The sequence below is a fragment of the Pelodiscus sinensis genome, chromosome 19 (genome assembly GCF_052426305.1).
Source record: "Pelodiscus sinensis isolate ZL-2025 chromosome 19, ASM5242630v1, whole genome shotgun sequence".
NCBI classification, from domain to species: Eukaryota; Metazoa; Chordata; order Testudines; family Trionychidae; genus Pelodiscus; species Pelodiscus sinensis.
This window is the reverse complement of record NC_143070.1, coordinates 28,437,471-28,452,573: the sequence shown is the minus strand read 5'-3', so window position 1 is coordinate 28,452,573 and position 15,103 is coordinate 28,437,471. Positions and strand designations below refer to the sequence as shown.

Here is a 15,103-nt window from a genome sequence, read left to right as displayed (position 1 = left end):
GTCACATGTTACAGCAGCTGTGACCGAAGAGGTTACTTCAGGCTCCTTCCCACCTCTCCCTCGCTGCTAAGGCAACACTTGCCATTTTCAAATGGGGCAGAGCTGGTGACTCAAACTGCCCATTCTCTCTCCTGCATGGGCAGCGCTATAGGAAGAGGGGCTGACAGCTGACATCACTCCATGCTTCCCTTCTGCTGTTTGATCTCTCAGGGCTTGTTTCTCCTTCCTTGTCCATAGCAGGCAGCTACACAAAGGGTACATCTAGACTACAAGGTTTTGTCAACAGAAGTTTTGTCGACAGATACTGTCGACAAAGCTTCTGTCGACAAAGAGCGTCTAGACTACATTAAGTTCTGTCGACAAAGCAAGGTGCTTTGTCGACAGAACCCTGTAGTCTAGACACATCCCTACAGGCAATAACACCTTCTGTCGACAGAACTCTGTCAACAGAAGGCATTATGCCTCGTAAAATGAGGTTTACCAGCGTCGACAAAACTGCTGAGTTCTGTCGACGTTATGTCGACAGAACTCAGCGGTAGTGTCGACGCAGGTATAGTTTTGTCAACAAAAGTCCTTTTTGTCGACAAAACTCTGTAGTCTAGACACACCCAAAGGCAAGACACCAAACCAGACACCCCTGGGGCCAGCATACGAGTTGAACCCACAACCTTGGCATTATTAGCATCAAGCACTAAACACCTGAGCCAGCAGGCCCAGAAGTGCCCCTTTGGGAAAGACACCACAGGCAACTGCAGGGACATTGCTGCAGCTGCCAAGGGCTCTTCTCTGACAGGGCCACTAGTGACTCACTGTGATGTGGGCTGGCTAGTCCAGCTGGTTTGAGGCTTGGTCAAGCTCATCTTGCCCTACAGGGCCACTGGCAACAGCTGCTCTCTTGTGTGCTGCTGTGGGGAAAAGCTTTTCTGTCAGTTGCTGAATTAGCTTGGTGGGGAGAGTGTTAAACTGAAGATTTAAAGGTCCTTGGTTCAATTCCAGGCTTAGGCAGAAACACTTGTCCTTGTGGTTGAACTGTCAGTTGGACTCTCTGTAGAGAACCTGTCTGTTCCCCCTAGAAGGGCCTTGTCTGCTCTGCCTCAGCCAGGTGAGGGGGAAAGAACTCTCCTTAGAGGTGGAATGAAAGCAGCCACTGAGGGGCAGTTGCTCTATAAGCTGAGCTATGGAGGGGCCTTTTGGGGCTGCTGCTTGGTCCAGCTGTCTCTGTCCACAAGGGCAGGAACAGAATCCTGGAATCATTTCCTGCCCAGACTCACTCACGGTCTTGGAAACAGTTGGTTGCAGAAGGTGAGGACAGAGGTTCTGTACCTGTCTGCCAGTAGCTTCTGGGGTGGGGCAGGGCTTTGTGTGTTGGTATCACCTGATGCACATGGCTTGACACCCCCTCCTGGAGCAGCAGCAGCAGGCTGGGAGGGCTGAGCCCTGGTGAGCTGGGATGGAAAAGGCTGTCAAACCTCTTTGGCTCCTGCCATCTGCTGCTACATGGCACCAAATTTTGGAAAACCCTGTTCTCTGGACACGTCCCTTCTGCCTCGTAGAAAGAGAAAGAGCATCCTCTTCAGTCTGGACGTGGCACTTAAAGAAGTAGAAGGGGATTGACAGGGGATGGGGAGAGTGTCTCAGGGGTTTGTTGCTCTGGTTAGAGGTGTGGCCAAAACACAGGCCTCGCTGTGAGCAGGATTTGAACCTGCGCAAGGAAACCCTATTGGATTTAAAGTCCAAAACCTTAACCCCTCAGCCATCCCAGCTGTGAGCTCAGCAGTGCTTCAGCAACAGCAAACAAAAGGTCTGGGGGCCACATAGTGTCTCCCTTCGGTGGGGCCCTGTTAGTCTGTAGCTGTGACAGATGAAAAACCAACAAATGGTCCTAGAATGAGAGAATCCTGCCTTGTGTCCGTGTTTGCTGTCCCAGAGAGCGGCCCCATGGCTAAGCTGGCCCAGGCACCTGCCAGGTCCGGCGGTGGTGAGGGAGGCAGCCCCCAGTGGTACCTGGCCAATGTGTCTGCTCTTCCCACCATCCCTCCTTATGTAGCTGGAGTCGGCTTCCTGCAGTTGAGCTTGGCCATGTCCCCACAACAGGAAACCAAAGGCAGCAAGAGCAGACTTCTGGCCGCTAGTCAGGTGCTCTCTGGTCTTAGTTGGACTCACTAAATCGAACTCCAGAAGGCTGACCGCAGCCTATCCTCCCCAGCTGGGTGTGGTTCTTGTTCTTCTGCACAACCCAGCCCTTAGAGACCAAGGACGTGCCAATAGGCATCTACATCACACCCTTGTTGAATTGCTGGAAACGCAAACCAGACACACAGCAGGTTTGAGCTGGTTCCAGCTGAGGGATGGGTTTGCCTGGTTTATGTGTATTGGTGCCAGAAAACATTAAGGGTTTGTATTCATTTAAAGAGTCCACATACAATGGAAATCCAGGATGCAATAGAACTGGAGAGGTAAATGTTTATTGAAGGAACATTTCCTAAGGGAGCACTTGGATTTGAACCATTGACCACTTGAGCTGTAGTCAAAAACTCTGCCACTGAGCTACACCTCCACATGAAACAGATACCTGCAGCCTGTGTTGGGCACTGGGCAGGAAACACGAGGCTTTTGTGTAACACACATCTCAGGTGGGATGGACCCTCACTGAGCCCAGACTGTGATGGACCCTAATGAGGAATTTGTCCTGAAAGCAGCAGAGCTGGGACAGGACGCAGGTTCTGTCTACACAGAAAAGTTATTTTGGAATAATGGCCATTTAGAATAACAATGCCAAAGTCTGTGCAGCAATTCCGTTAATGTGAAATAATCTAAAGTAATAGATGGTTTATTCCAACTTCTGTAAACCTCATTCTACAAAGAATAACGCCTGTTCCCAATTAGCTATTTCAGATTAATGCGTGTGGAGATGCTCCACTTCCGCTATTTCAAAATGGCCCCTCCCTAGGCCCATTCTAAGATATTTCTACCAGGGCTCTAAATCGAGATAACTCGTCTACATTAGCAGAGCCTGACTCAGACTCATTCTGAAGTTTCCCTGCAGTGTAGACGTGCTATTTTGAAATCACTGTTCAAGAATAGCGTATTCCAAAATAAATGTGCCATGGAGATGTAGCCAGAGAGTCCTGAGAGATGAAACTGTTGGGCTTTGTCTACACTCGCGGCTTCTTGCGCGAGTAATATGCAAATGAGGCTAAGCATGGAATCTAGCTGACCCTCATTTGCATACCTAATGAGCCACCATATTTTTCAGAAGAGGCTCTTGTGCAAGAAGGAGTGTCTACACTGCCCCTTCTTATGCAAAAAAACCCCTCTTACGCAATGCCATTCTTCCTGAAAAGTAATAGATGTAACTCCTTCTTGCACAAAAGCCTCTTCTGAAAAAAATGGTGTCTCATTAGGTATGCAAATGAGGCTTGAAGATATTCCACGCTTAGCCTCATTTGCATATTACTCGCGCAAGAAGCCGCGAGTGTAGACATAGCCTTGGTGGGAAGCCAGGAGAGCAGAGGCCAGCCTGAGAACCTGAATGTCCCATGTTCCCAGAAAGCACTGTATAGGTAGGTCCCATGGTGTAAGGGGCAGCACTCAGGACTCTGAATCCTGCAATCTGAGTTCAAGTCTCAGTGGGACTTGCTGGGCTGGTTTCTGTGAGCTCCTAGTGCTCTGTGGGTTTCACATTCCTTGTCCTGAGGTTCCCCAGAGGCAGTTTTACTCCTGTGCTGGGTGTCTGAGGCCCAATGGAGCTTGGTCCCCAGACTGATGAGAGTTGTGGTCAGGTGCCTGATGCTCTCCCAGCTGTAGGGCAGGTCGCCTGCTCAGCCCAGGCTGGAGGCAGCCAGACAGTGTGAACTGAACAGAGGGTTTGGGTGTGGAGGGGGTTGTATATTTGGGGAAGGGTCCTGAGTCCTGGGTCCCAGCCATGTGCCTTGGCACAAAGACCAACGGGCCCTGCACAAAGTGCATGGTGGGAATAAGAGTTGGGGCAGCAGGAAAGGGGCAGGCCCCTCGGTACCAGCGAGCAGGCAGGAGAAGATGGGAGTGAATCCTGCTACCTCTCATGCACAAAGGGAGCACTAGCCCCTCTCCCAACACTCCACCAGGCCCAGCAGCTCCGTGCCATACTAGGTGGGTGTTTTCGGAGGCCAGGGAGGAAGAGGGAGGGGTCTCGGGATGCTCAGAGCCCCCAACTCTGCCTGTGAGAAGAAGGAAGGAGAACACCACAGACACTGAGGAACGTGGCTATTGGTCCCATTGCCTCTCGCACACTAAGCGAGGGCTCTGCCACCGGAACTAATTCCTGCCCCACCCACCACGGGTGGGCTACACGGGGCTGAATATCGGAAAAATCTTTTCCTCAAAAAGGATCAGCAGTTTTGTGTTTCTTCTGAGGGAGGGGATGCTGGGGGGAGCACAGTCTAGATGTAGTCTAGACTCAGGGGCGATGGGACAGAGTTTCATGTAATAATGACAGGGGTGCAGAAAGCAAGAAGAATTTTTTTTCTCCAACTCAAGATCCCGGGTGACAGAATGAAACTGGTAAGTAGCCAAATAAAAAATAAACGAAAAAGAACCATTTTTGCACACAGTGGAACTCATTGCCAGAGGATGTTATGAAGGTGAAATCTACAAGAAGGTCCAAAACAGAACTGGGTAATTTAATGCAGGAAAGGTCAAACAATGGCATTTAACCAGGATGGACAGGGAAGGTGTCCTGAGCTGGTATATTCTAGAAGCTGAGAATGGGTGACGGGAGGGATCACTTAACAATTGTCTGTCCCAAGGATTCCCACTGGGCAATGGAATTGGCTGCTGTTGTGAGACAGGATCCTGGGCTAGCTGGGCAACTGGCATGGCCCCATCTGGCTACTTTGATGTTCTGTTTGGTGTCTGTTCTTGTCCCCTCTGGGCAAAGGAAAATGTGTGTTCTGAAGAGGACAGAAAGAGGCCTGTGAAAGGCTAGTTTAGGTAAGGAAAGAGTCTCATTCACATGTCCCTGATGGTCTAGTGGTTAGGATTCAGCACTTTCACTGTTAAGGCCTGGGTTCAATTCCCAGTCAGGGAAACCAGCCTTATCTGTATTAATGAAATCTGCCTGGTCTTTGCCCTTTTCCATCACAGGGAGGGCCAGTGGGCTGGGGGAGGGGAGGGGCTCCTGGCAGCCAAGCACATTTCTCAGGCAGCCCCTTCCCTGTGCAGGGGGCACAGGTCACACGCCTGGGTGAATAAGAGCTTGTGGGGACTGGCCAGGGCTTCAAGCAGGCAGCTCCCATTGGCCACAAACAAGCTTGGAGCAGGGACCAGGCCTGAAGCCTTTTCCTCTCCAGCTGAGAGACACAAAGGGCCGAGCAGCCCCTAGAGCTCAGGGACCCATAACGAGGCACCATGCCCCGTGTCTCTCTTGGGGTGTGTCTAGACTACCTAGTTTTGTCGACAAAAGTGGACTTTTGTCGACAAAACAATACCAGCGTCTACACTACCGCGGAGTTCTGTCGACATAACGTCGACAGAACTCCGCGGTTTTGTCGACGCTGGTATACCTCATTTTACGAGGCATAACACTTTCTGTCGACAGAACTCTGTTGACAGAAGGTGTTATTGCCTGTAACACTGCGTCCAGACTACGGAGTTCTGTCGACAAAGCGGCTTGCTTTGTCGACAGAACTCCATGTGTCTGGACGCAAATTGTCGACGGAAGTTTTGTCGACAATATCTGTCGACAAAACTTCCGTCGACAAAACGCGGTAGTCTAGACGTACCCTTGGAAAGGCACAGAAAGGGATTGACTGGGGATGGGGAGAGTGGCTCAGGGGTTGTGCAGCTTGTTGCCCAGGTTAGGGGTGTGGCCAAAACACAGACCTCACTCTGAGCAGGATTTGAACCTGCGCAGGGAAACCCTATTGGATTTTTAGTCCAACACCTTAACCACTCGGCCACCACAGCTGTAAGCTCAGCAGTGTCTCAGGGCCAGGGAAACTGGTAACTAATCCCAGTGCCCAGGACTCACCTCACCTGCCCCACAGAATTCACACAGCGAACCTGGCTCCCAGAGCACAGGGGGAGTTTGGGGGCTCATTGCTGGGCCATGGGGTGAAGCATCAAACCAGCTCCCTCCTGTGGGCCTGTGAGTGTTGCTGTCCCTGCTGTACAGACACGGCCATAGAGGCAGGGAGAGATTCACTGAATGGGCCAAGGTCACCCAGCGAGTTAGAGCCCAGCTCTGCCCCCAGCTCCCTGCCCCACTCACCGACGTGCTGACTCCCTCGCTGCCAGGGGGCAAACGCTGACACTGCTGTTAGGTCCAGACCAGAGGGGAGTGTTTAAGGGTTATTTTGGAAGAAGGGTTTTCTCCCCAAATAACTGCATCTAAACGTGTTTTTTATTTCAAAATAAAGTATTTTGAAACAGCGCCCAGATACGATTATGCAAATATAGCGCCGGATATTTAAATCCTGGTTCCATTTAGAATTTTGAATGTCTCCATTTGCATCCCTCTCTGGAAAGAGGATGCAAGTGTTGACATGTCCTGTGTGTTGCAACCTCCCAGCACTCACCTGATGTTCCCTCCCCGCTGCCTGAAGACGTTTGGGAGTCCTGCGTCTCCTGGCACTGCAGGTCATCAGCGTTGTCATCCTGAAGCTGCAGCTGCTGCTTCCCAGGTGTCTCCATCCCAGACTCCACAACTCTCCCTGGAGACAGGGGCTCCCCACACCCCAGGATTCGGTCCAGTTCCTCACAGTATGCACAGTGCTGCGGTGCTTCCCCAGAGCGGGACCTGCCCTCACGGGCCCTCACATACCCCTCCCGCAATTCGTTGACCTTGGCTCTGACTTGGTTTAGGATGCAGGAGGGGGGAGGTGGCCTTTCTCTGCAAGGCCATCAGCCATTGGGCCATATGTTAGATAATTTCATGGAGGTTAGGTCCATAAAAGGCTATTAGCCAGGGGATAAAATGGTGTCCCTGGCCTCTGTTTGTCAGAGGCTGGGGAGGGATGGCAGGAGACAAATCGCTTGATCATTGTCTTCGGTCCATCCCCTCCAGGGCACCTGGTGCTGGCCACTGTCGGCAGACAGGACACTGGGCTAGACGGACCTTTGGTCTGACCCAGTACGGCCGTTTTTATGTTTTTATGTTCATAGATGTCTGCATTCCTCCACCTGGACTGCCGGGCCTGCAGAGACTCCCCCTCGGATCACAGCTCCAAGAGGGTCTTTATCTCTGGCCCAGACACTGACAGTGCCCAGTGTTTCTGCCCCTTGCTTGGTCCTGTGATGTGTCCCTGGAGGGGTCTCTGGGGGCTTGTGCCTGTGACATGGCTCTCCGAAAGGCAGACGTGCTCGATCTTAGGCAAAGGACCCACAAACAACACTTTACGGCAAAAAACACAAGGACGGCTCTTGGTCCGCATCCCTGGGCCACACAGAGTATCCAGAAGTCACTTCCCCACCTCTCCCTTGGCTGCTCTAGAGCTTAGCCCAAAGGTCGATAAACTCTACTCTCCCACCCAACAACCTCTGGGACTCCTCTCCCGCCCGGCTCCTCACACCATGGAGAGTGCAGGGCAGCCACTACCCCAGCATCACCACTTCTGGTCTTTGCCTAATGGCCCCTTTCAGGCCCTGGGTCAGCCCAGCAGTTCCATGGGTGGCCAGGGGAGGCCTCTTCTGTGTCCCAGAAGGACCTGGGAAAATGTGAGCAAAGGAAGCAACAAGGCACCACTGATAGTTGAACCCAGGCTCTTCTGTTTAGAAGAAGCGAGCTAAGCCATGGTGCCCCCCTCAAGCTGTTGGGTGAAACTGCTCTGTGGTCCCAGACAACACCTTTGACTCCCAAAGTGCAGCAATTTCCTTCCAGCCCTGGCAGTGTCTGCGGCTGAGCTGCACAAAGGAAGATACAAGATCCCTGCTGGGGTCTTTTCCGGATGAACGTGCCTGAGGAAAGACGCCGGAAGCGCAACAGACACACAAAAGGGGACGAGGGACAGGTTGAGTCACACACACGGCAGGTGGCACAGCTCAGCCAGGGACCTTATCCACTCACAGAGCTTCACAGCTTCTCCACCCCCCAAACCCCACCAGGCAAACTGCCCCATGGGCCTTGCCCGCACCATGCTCAGGGCCTGGGGATTTTCTGTCAGTTTGCCAGACCAAATAACTAACCACCCCACTGCTCTGGAGTCTCTGCCTCTCATGGGCCTTCTCATCCTCAGGCTCCGCTTTGTCTCCAGGCAGACCCTGCTACAGCCACCTCTTGCTGTCTGTCACTCCTGGGCCTTCTAGAGCAGAATGTGCCTCTTCATTCTGACTTTGAATACCTGGGCTTTTAGCAACCAGATCTGCACCTAACACAAGCTAGTGAGGAGTCTGGACAGCTTCTGCGGCAAGGGAGACAGTAACTGCAGGGCATCTTTGCAAACTATTTCAGAGAGCAAAAGAATGCAAACTATTTGTTAGTGAACAACAACAAAACTGTCACCCCAGGTGGGACTTGGACCCACAATCCCTGGCTTAGGAGGCCAGTGCCTTGTCCATTAGGCCACTGGGGCACACAGAAAAGCCTGCCAGGGCAAGAAATTCACCCTTCTAAATGGCCCTTCTTCAACTTTTAGCTCCTAATGAATCCCCTTTGAAGAAGCCAGATACACAGGAAGGGCTGATCACACCCCTCTGAAAATCAGCTTTCCATGGGTATCTGTAGCTGGCTCCAAGTCATGGGCCTTGACGTCTCGTCTCCCTCCCGAATCCAGGGAAGTGTCTCCCACCGCTGCAGTCTCCTGAGGCTCTATGGCCGTGTCTGTACAGCAGGGGAGCAACACTCACAGCCCCACAGGAGGGCCCCTGGCAGCCTCTGATGTTCCGTGTGAGCCCCAGAACCAGCCCTGAGTGAGGGGGGCACAGGGGGAGCAGCTCACACATGCCAAGGGGCTGGCCAGGGGCACAACATGAGCCTGCCAGGCAGCAGTGACATCACAAGGAACTTTTACAGCACCTCAGCTTATTGGCTGGGAGGCAGTGACCTCACAGAGCAACCATGGCAACAGCCAGGTGGGACAGACTCATTGGTTGGAGGCAGTGACCTCACAGAGCAACCTTGGCAACAGCCAGGTGGGACAGGGGCAATCTCAGAGACCCCCATGGCCTGGCTGCCTGGAATCTCCTTTGTGAAGTTTCCCCTTGAACTCACCTCTAAGGCAGCCTCAGACCAGAGCACCCAGGACTCCTCTGCATGACTGCTGAAATGGTTTGCAGTGTGAATTCTGTGGGTCAGGTGACGTCAGGCCTTGGCACTGAGATTATTTACCAGTTTCCCTGGCCTACCTTGAAGTAGGAATAAGAGATCCTCCGGAATAGGGCTTTATTCCGGAGGATCGGGCAAAGTACTCCGCTTACTTTGAAGTAGGAATAAGAGATCCTCCGCAATAGGGCTTTATTCCGGAGAATCGGGCCAGTCTAGACGCTTTTTTCCGGCTTTTCCCCAAGCTGGAAAAAAGCGGCGGACATCTTTATTTAAATCCCGCGGGGGATATTTAAATCCCTCGCGGATTTCCCTATTCTGAAGTTGAAAATTAGCATGCCCATTTCGGAAAAGGGGCCAGTGTAGACGTAGCCAATGGCTGTGTCTACACTGGCCATTTATTCCGGAAAATCAGCCGCTTTTCCTGAATAACTTGCCAGCTGTCTACACTGGCCCCTTGAATTTCCGGAAAAGCACTGACGATCTACTGTAAAAAATCGGCCGCTTTTCCGGAAATACTATGCTGCTCCCATTCGGGCAAAAGTCCTTTTTCCGGAAAACTATTCCGGAAAAGGGCCAATGTAGACAGCACAGTAGTGTTTTCCGCAAAAAAGCCCCGCGACGCCCCCCCTCCCCATCCGCATCCAGATGTGACTCTCGGCCCACAGGTAGAATGGAAGGCCTATTCCTTCAGAGGCGTACAGCGTTGAACGGACTTGACAGCACAGGAAAGAGAAACGCAAAATGAGTAGCCGTGGGATCGGCTTACGCGGCAGGACTGCATTTTGCAGACCGTAGGCCGACCTTCCTGGTCCGGTTGGGCACGTCTATGCCACAGCTGCGGCTCGAAATAAGCTACGCCATTTGAGCCGCGCCAATGGCGCTGCTTCTTTCGAGCATCTTTCGAAAGAGCTTATTTCGTCATTTTCACGATCGGGGCTTTTTTGCAGAAAAGAAATATGTGCTGTCTACACTGGCCCTTTTCCGGAACAATTTTCCGGAAAAGGACTTTTGCTCGAATGGGAGCAGCATAGTTTTTCCGGAAAAGCACTGATGATTTTACAATTGATCGTCAGTTGCTTTTCTGGAAATTCAAGGGGCCAGTGTAGACAGCTGGCAAGTTATTCTGGAAAAGCGGCTGATTTTCCGGAATAAGTGGCCAGTGTGGACACAGCCCCAGGCTACGTCTAGACTGGCATGATTTTCCAGAAATGCTTTTAACGGAAAAGTTTTCTATTAAAAGCATTTTCGGAAAAGCGTGTCTAGATTGGCAGGATGCTTTTCCGCAAAAGCACTTTTTGCGGAAAAGTGTCTGTGGCCAATCTAGACGCGCTTTTCCGCAAAAAAACCCCGATCGCCATTTTCGCAGTTGGGGCTTTTTTGCGGAAAACAAATCTCTGCTGTCTACACTGGCCCTTTTGCTCAAAAGTTTTTCGGAAAAAAACTTTTGCCCAAAAGGGAGCAGCATAGTGTTCTGCAAAAACACTGACAATCTTACATGAGATCATCAGTGCTTTTGTGGAAATTCAAGCGGCCAGTGTAGACAGCTGGCAAGTTTTTCCGGAAAAGTGGCTGATTTTCCAGAAAAACTGGCCAGTCTAGACACAGCCCCAGACTGTGTCTACACTGGCCATTTATTCCGGAAAAGCAGCCGCTTTTCCGGAATAACTTGCCAGCTGTCTACACTGGCCGCTTGCTTTTCCGGAAAAGCAATGACGATCTAATGTAAAATCGTCAGTGTTTTTCCGGAAAAACTATGCTGCTCCCATTCGGGCAAAAGTCCTTTTCCGGAAAAACTGTTCTGGAAAAGGGCCAGAGTAGACAGCCCAGTATTCTTTTCCGCAAAAGAGCCCCAATCGCGAAAATGACGATCGGGGCTTTTTTGCGGAAAAGCGCGTCTACATTGGCCACGGATGCTTTTTCGGAAAAAATGCTTTTCCGGAAAAGCATCCTGCCAATCTAGACACGCTTTTTCCGGAAATACTTATAACAGAAAACTGGTCCGTTTTAAGCATTTCCGGAAAAGGGTGACAGTGTAGACGTAGCCCCAGTAATCTGTTTCCTGGCAGCCGCTGAGTTGGGGCCTAGGCCGGAGGATGTTGCGAAGGCCGAGATACCGAGGCAGTGTGATGAAATGCATCCCCTCCCTCCCGTACTCAAGGAGCTGACTGGGGTGACATCTGAGACATGGAGGATTATTTCAGAAAACTCGCGGCAGGTGGGAGAGATTCCCGAAGAGGAGGAAGGGGCAACCTATCAAAAGGGTATATCTGCTGTCTTCAGGAAAGCTGTGGGTACCGTCTCACGTGACTTGCGCACGAACGCGCTCGCTAGCCAAACGCAAGCTAGCCGGAGCTACCGTCAGGGGGCTGCTAAAGGGTCAGAGATACCGTTCCCAGGGAATAGTTATCGACGTAGTGCCCAGCCTCGCTGGAAGGGCGTAACGAGCGGGAGTCCGGCAGGGATTCCTTGTGGGCCCTGTTCCCTTCCTCGGCCATTTGGATGGGCGGCGTAGAGAGTACGCTTATCAAGACTGCGGAGGACCCCGAGCTGGGAGGGGTTGCAGGTGCTGTGGAGGACGGGATCCTCGCAATTCGAAATGATTTGGACAAAGCGGAGAAATGGTTTGGAGAGACTACGATGAAGTTCAATAAGGCCAAATGCAAAGTACTCCGCTTAAGAACGATCAATCCGTTGCTTGCGCCCGCGTGCACGGTGGCAGAGAGAGAGAGAGAGAGAGAGAGAGAGAGAGAGAGAGAGAATGGGAAACGGCATCCCCACCCCCCGTACTCAAGGAGCTGACTGGGGTGACATCTGAGATATGGAGGATTATTTCAGAAAACTCGCGGCAGGCGGGAGAGATTCCCGAAGAGGGGGAAGGGGCAACCTATCAAAAGGGTATATCTGATGTCTTCAGGAAAGCTGTGGGTACCGTCTCGCGTTACTTGGGCACGAACGTGCTCGCTAGCCAAACGCAAAATAGACAGAGCTACCATCAGGGGGCTGCTAAAGGTTCAGGGATACCATTCCCGGGGAATAGTTATCGCCGTAGTGCCCAGCCTCCCCGGAAGGGCGTAACAAGCGGGGGTCTGGCAGGGATTCCTTGTGGGCCCGGTTCCCTTCCTCAGCCATTCAGATGGGCGGCGTAGAGAGTACGCTTATACTGCGGAGGACCCTGAGCTGGGAGGGGTTGCAGGTGCTGTGGAGGACAGGATCCTCGCAATTCGAAATGATCTGGACAAAGCAGAGAAATGGTTTGGAGAGACTATGTTGAAGTTCAATAAGGCCAAATGCAAAGTACTCCGCTTACGAACGATTGATCCGTTGCTTGCGCCTGCGTGCATGGTGGCAGAGAGAGAGAGAGAGAATGGGAAACGGCTGTCTAGGAAGGAATACTGTGGACAAGAATCGGTGCAGCAGGGGAGAGGGCCAGGGAGAGGCTGGCTGTCACAGCGGACCACGAGGTAAACGGGAGTCGAGAGCGGTAAATAGGTTGCCAGAGCAACGAACATCGTTAGCGGAAGCAGCAGCGTCGTGCGCAAGACAGGAAAAGTAATTCTTCCGCTCTGCACGGTGAGGATTAGGCCTAGCTGGAGCATCGTGCCCTGTGGGCGGGAAGGGAGGCAGACCCATACAAATCGGAGACAGTGAATGCAGAAAAGTGCAAGAGAAACTGACTGTGCGGGGTGTAGAAGATTTGAAGGGAGTCTGCTAGAGGGGAGCTGCTAAGAGTTTTCAGGGCCATAAAAGGCTGCTAGGCAGAGAAGGGAGAACTTCTGGTTCTTCTGAAGCTTGGGGAGGGAGGTGCAGGACGAGAAGCAAGGGGCTGGGGCTGGGGCTGGGGCTGCAGCGAGGGCCGGCAGGCCGTTAGGGGAAACTTCCTGTAAGGCAAGCAGGGTGGCTGAAAAGAAGCATCAATGGCCTAGGAGAGCAATGTGCTTCCCGGGACATAGCAGAAGAAACAGAAAAAAGAGTCCTCACAGACTGGGCCGGGCCAAGTCAAGCCTGAGCACGGAACAGGGACCGAGCAGAGAAAAATGCAAAAAACAAGCAATGCTCGCCACAGAGAGAAAAAAGAGCGAGGACAGGAGCAGCAATGTCCCCTTTCCATTTGCCTTGGTCATCTGTCAGTTTATTGTTCACAGCAAGCACCAGGGGAAAGCGCAAACGCAGTCCCCCACTACCACAAATTATGCAGTTGAGTTTCCCGCATTTGAGGAAATCACAGAGGTCAGCACACCCGCAGTGCAATGAATGAGCCTCACTCTGGGAAAACCACCTTCACGATCATGGTATCTCCCCTGCCAGGTAAGTATGAGTTCCACCTGCACAACCACCGCCTGCCCCCCACCGCCCAAACCCTTTCACATCATGGGGGATGCCGCCTAGCGCACCCACACCGCCGCGCCCCAAATGCTCCCCGACCGCCCACACCCGCCCTCAAGCCGCCCCCGACACCCACACCGAGCCCTGCGTGCCCGAGGCGGGCCCTGCTTGCCAGCCCGCTCCCGCTCCCACAAGCCTCCGCTCGCGCCCGCATCTGTATACATGCTCACGCCGCTCCGCCTCTCCGCCCGGGACACGCCCCCGCCTGCCTGTCTGCCCGGGCCCGGCGCTCTATCCCCTCTCTGGCCTGAGTCCCGCTTCAGTGGCGAGGAGCCCAGCGGCGCTGCTGCACCCCGACTCCCGACCCAACCAGCGCTCTCCCTGGCTGCGGCCCGCACACCCAGCAGTGGCTGGCTCGGGCAGGAGCCGCCACTCAGGAGGCACCGGGTCCGTGTGGCTTCTGCTCTCGCCCCGACACCTCTGGCCCAGCCGGGCCCGTCACCCTCCAGAGCCGGGCGCATCCGGGCTGTGTCTACACTGGCCACTTATTCTGGAAAATCAGCCGCTTTTCCGGAATAACTTGACAGCTGTCTACACTGGCCTCTTGAATTTCCGCAAGAACACTGACGATCTCATGTAAGATCGTCAGTGTTCTTGCGGAAATACTGTGCTGCTCCCGTTCGGGCAAAAGCCCTCTTGCACAAATCATTTGCGCAAGAGGGCCAGAGTCAACAGCACAGTACTGTTTTCCGCAAAAAAGCTCCAATCGCGAAAATGGCGATCGGGGCTTTTTTGTGGAAAACCGCGTCTAGATTAGCACGGACGCTTTTCTGCAAAAAGTGCTTTTGCGGAAAAGCATCCTGCCAATCTACATGTGCTTTTCCGAAAATGCTTTTAACGGAAAACTTTTCCGTTAAAAGCATTTTCGGAAAATCATGCCAGCGTAGACGTAGACAAGCAGTATTCAGGTAATCAAGTCGTTGAGACAATGCCATTTCTGGTTGAAATGGCAAAACACTGTTTTTCTTTGTGATACTGTCTGATATCCCTTTTGTGTGCATTGATTCTTTGGCGAAGCATCTGAGACGTTTGTCCAGTTATATACATTATCTTACCCATTACAAAGATAGCTTCCCCAATTATCACCTCTAATATCATTAGCTCACAGACATTTACCTCCCCCCTCCCATCTCTCCTCTGTTCTGAAATTTGATTTGTCTTTTTTATAGGTGTTCACTTTTTTTGATTGTATCCCTGGGCTACGTCTAGACTGGCATGATTTTCCACAAATGCTTTTAACGGAAGGCTGTGTCTAGACTGGCCAGTTTTCCGGAAAATCAGCCACTTTTCCAGAAAAACTTGCCAGCTGTATACACTGGCAGCTTAAATTTAGGCAAAAGCACTGATGATCTCGCATAAGATTGTCAGTGTTCTTGTGGAAATACTATGCTGCTCCAGTTCGGGCAAAAGTCCTTCTGCGCAAAACTTTTGAGCAAAAGGGCCAGTGTAGACAGCCCAGATTTGTTTTCCGCAAAAAAG

General features: G+C 52.3%; 1 protein-coding gene and 4 non-coding genes across 5 annotated transcripts in view; 2 read left to right on the top strand and 3 right to left on the bottom strand.

The window, feature by feature from the left end:
• LOC142821621 (zinc finger protein RFP-like) overlaps window positions 1-15,103 on the top strand; it is a 411,497-nt gene that overhangs the window by 345,427 nt on the left and 50,967 nt on the right. The gene's annotated exons all lie outside the window — the stretch shown is intronic.
• On the top strand, window positions 4,997-5,068 carry TRNAE-UUC (transfer RNA glutamic acid (anticodon UUC)). Its single transcript has one exon. It is a non-coding gene; the product is annotated as a tRNA-Glu (tRNA).
• On the bottom strand, window positions 5,865-5,946 carry TRNAF-AAA (transfer RNA phenylalanine (anticodon AAA)). The gene has a single exon. It is a non-coding gene; the product is annotated as a tRNA-Phe (tRNA).
• On the bottom strand, window positions 8,477-8,549 carry TRNAR-CCU (transfer RNA arginine (anticodon CCU)). The gene has a single exon. It is a non-coding gene; the product is annotated as a tRNA-Arg (tRNA).
• On the bottom strand, window positions 13,391-13,554 carry LOC149522716 (U1 spliceosomal RNA). The gene has a single exon (XR_016347483.1). It is a non-coding gene; the product is annotated as a U1 spliceosomal RNA (small nuclear RNA).